Source organism: Echinops telfairi, unplaced genomic scaffold, assembly GCF_000313985.2.
Source record: "Echinops telfairi isolate 266 unplaced genomic scaffold, ASM31398v2 ScPeMD7_7469;HRSCAF=8507_0, whole genome shotgun sequence".
Lineage (NCBI taxonomy): Eukaryota > Metazoa > Chordata > Mammalia > Afrosoricida > Tenrecidae > Echinops > Echinops telfairi.
The window spans coordinates 18,468,644-18,471,669 of NW_022111372.1; the positions used below are offsets into that span (position 1 = coordinate 18,468,644).

General features: G+C 40.4%; 1 long non-coding RNA gene across 1 annotated transcript in view; it reads left to right on the plus strand.

Annotated features, from left to right (window-relative positions):
- The first annotated feature begins 462 nt into the window (after positions 1-462).
- LOC123521019 overlaps positions 463-3,026 on the plus strand; it is a 14,366-nt gene continuing 11,802 nt past the window's right edge. Inside the window, exon 1 of the long non-coding RNA XR_006679515.1 lies at positions 463-549. This is a non-coding gene — a long non-coding RNA (uncharacterized LOC123521019). The remainder of the gene's footprint in view (positions 550-3,026) is intronic.

Sequence of the window (3,026 nt, forward strand, 5' to 3'; positions counted from 1 at the left end):
AGATGCTATATCGTTTGATATAGCCTTCCAAATACCTAAGCTCGTTGAGAGCTCCATCAGCTTTCTCTTTACCACATTTGCTTATGCACCCACTTTGTCTTCAGCGATTGTGTCAGGAAGGTGAGCATCATGGAATACCAGTTTAATAGGACAAAGTATTTTTGCATTGAGGGAGAACTTGAGTGGAGGCCCAATGTCTGAGATGAGATCTTTTCTAAGAGCAAATTATTCTAAGACAAACACAATCCATGATCCACACTTTAGGAGAGTCATAAGCCAAGGGGATATGAGACAAGGCTTCTTGGTGACATGGCATTGTGATCTGGTGCTTCCAGAGTAGTGTGGGTTTGCCAGGCAGAGATGTCTAGAGGCTTCAGACAGGAAACACCAGGAGTGTACACAGAAACAAAGCCAGCTATTAAAAAAGGAGTTTGGCTGCAGGCAGAGAGGGCCTGGCCTTCTGCCTCAGCCAGATAGTACAGTCTAAGGAGGACATGAGCCTAAGACTGGGCCAGTTTCCATGTCAAACCAAGATGGTGAAAGATAAAGGTATGTATGGATTTTCCTCTTGGCATTTATAAAAAGAAAAGAAGTAAGCAACTTAGAATTTCACAATTCATCAGAAGGATTCCCAGTTAGACTATGCCTGCATTGTGTCTTGTGCTCCCCAGATGTGTCATTTAAAAAGTATTTGTTGGTTTGTTTATGATTCCAGTATATGAAACCCTGGGTACATAAATCTATAAAGACAGTAACTGGACTAATGGCTTAGTGGGAGCATAAGAGGGGAGATTGGAGGGAAATGGGGAGCTAGTAGCAATGAGTACAAGAAGGAAGAAATATTCTGGAATTGATTGTGGTGATAATTGTATTACTCCTTTTTCATATGATTGTACTATTAAAGTATATGGTATGTGAAGTACATGTCAACGAAACTTTTTAAGTGCTTTGCAGAGCTGTTAATTTTAGCTAGAGTAATAAAACTTTATTTTGAAAATATTAAAACTTTTTAAAAAATAAATAAAACTTAAAAAGGAGTATAAGATCATAAAAAACCACATTATCGCCACTGGTATGGTTTTCTTAAACTGGGGGCTATTGCCCCAGGCTAACAGCTCTCACAGCCTCTGCTACCACAGTAGAGCAGACTCTGAGCAAGAGGGGAAATAACATTTTTGCAACAAAGCTCAAGTCACAGAAGTGATCACTTGTGTTAAAAATAAACAAGGCTTACTCCTCCTTTGTTTAATAGCATATTAAACGTATGGCCATCTTTCATTATGACGGGCATTCAACAACATATCATGCTTTCTCTTCTAGCATGCCAAATTCTCCTAATTCTGGCTTTTAGTTTAGGCATCTCCAATGCATGGCAGCTTTAGAAAAGGCGGTAACTCATCTTCTTAGCCATGGCCCCACCCTGAAGTCAGAGAGAGTAAATCCAAGCAGTGTAACATGTTTGTTGACCTTTAGGTTGTGTAACACCTGGGATTGTAAGAGATTTGGGTGACTTGCTCAGGGATCATCTTCATTTTACCTATAACATGATTCCTAAAGAAAGTTTCCTAGAACCTTTGGGAGGAGCTGACTTCCACATTTCTAAGGCCTTGGTCATGGCAACTAAAGTCAAATGACTTCAGACTGTTGGCACTGTTTTCATGAGTATGCTTCATAACCCCGTAAGATACAGTGAAAATCTGGGCATCAGCCTAAATACCAATACCTATAGATTTAGCCAAAACAAACCCACTGGGGTGATGTTGATCTTATATCAGGTTTCCAAGGCTGTACATTCTTGTGACAGACAGCCTCATCTTTCTCTCACAGAGAAGCTGGTGGATTTGGGGTGCCAATCTTGCAGTTTGCTTGCTCATTCCTAATGCTTGTAGACAAGAACCCTATTCTTCCCAGTGAATTGTTCAATCATGCATTCTCCATAAGTTGTGTACCCGCCTACCCTGACACCACCTCATGTCACAACTAAGTTAACGTTGGATAACAAACCACATGGTTGTTAAACTATCACAGTCTCTTCCACATCATATCATCTAATACAGTTAACTGGTTGTGGTCCAGAGTCAGTTCTGAGTCACGGCAACCCCATGTTTATCAGTGTGAAAATGTGCCCCATAGGGTGTTCAAGGTCTGATTTTTTGAAAGTAGATCACCAGACCCTTTGTCCAAGGAGTCTTGGAGTGTACGTGGATCTTTGGGATAACTGCTTAGTACGCACAAATAGATCACAAATATACTGCATGCCTGGTTTTCCCAGCTGTTCACCATCCTCTGTCACACAGCCTTTTATCAACATTCTCTCTATTTCAGTTCATGCAAAGAAAAATCTCAGTAAAATCTCCATTCAGTTCAAATTTTTATGTCATTTAGCACCTAATTTTATAAAGGACTTTAAACATGTCTCATTTCATTTGATGCTTCAAACAATCTTGTGAGATAGACGTAAATACAATTCAGAAAGAAGACAAGTTCTTTTTACCAAACAATTTGCTATGAGAGAGAGCGCGAACCGGCAAATCTATTCTTTCTGTTTCTTTTTTTCTTTTTTGATCATTTTATTAGGGACTTATACAACTCTTTATATTTTTTTAATTGTTTTATTAGGGGCTCATACAACTCTTATCACAATCCATACATACATTAGTTCTGTAAAGCATATTTGTACATTCATTGTACTCATCATTCCCAAAACACCCGCTCTCCACCTAAGCCGCTGGCACCAGGTCCTCATTTTTCCCCTCCCTCCCTGCTGCTCCCTCCCTCATGAACACTTGATAACTTATAAATTATTATTTTCTCATCTCTTGCCCTGTCCGATGTCTCCGTTCACCCACTTTTCTGTTGTCCATCCCCCAAGGAGGAGGTCACATGTAGATCCTTGTAATTCGTTCCCCCTTTCCAACCCACCCTCCCTCTACGCTCCCAGTATCGCCACTCCTACCATTGGTCCTAAAGGGATCATCTGCCCTGGATTCCCTGTGTTTCCAGTTCCCATCTGTACCAGTGTACAT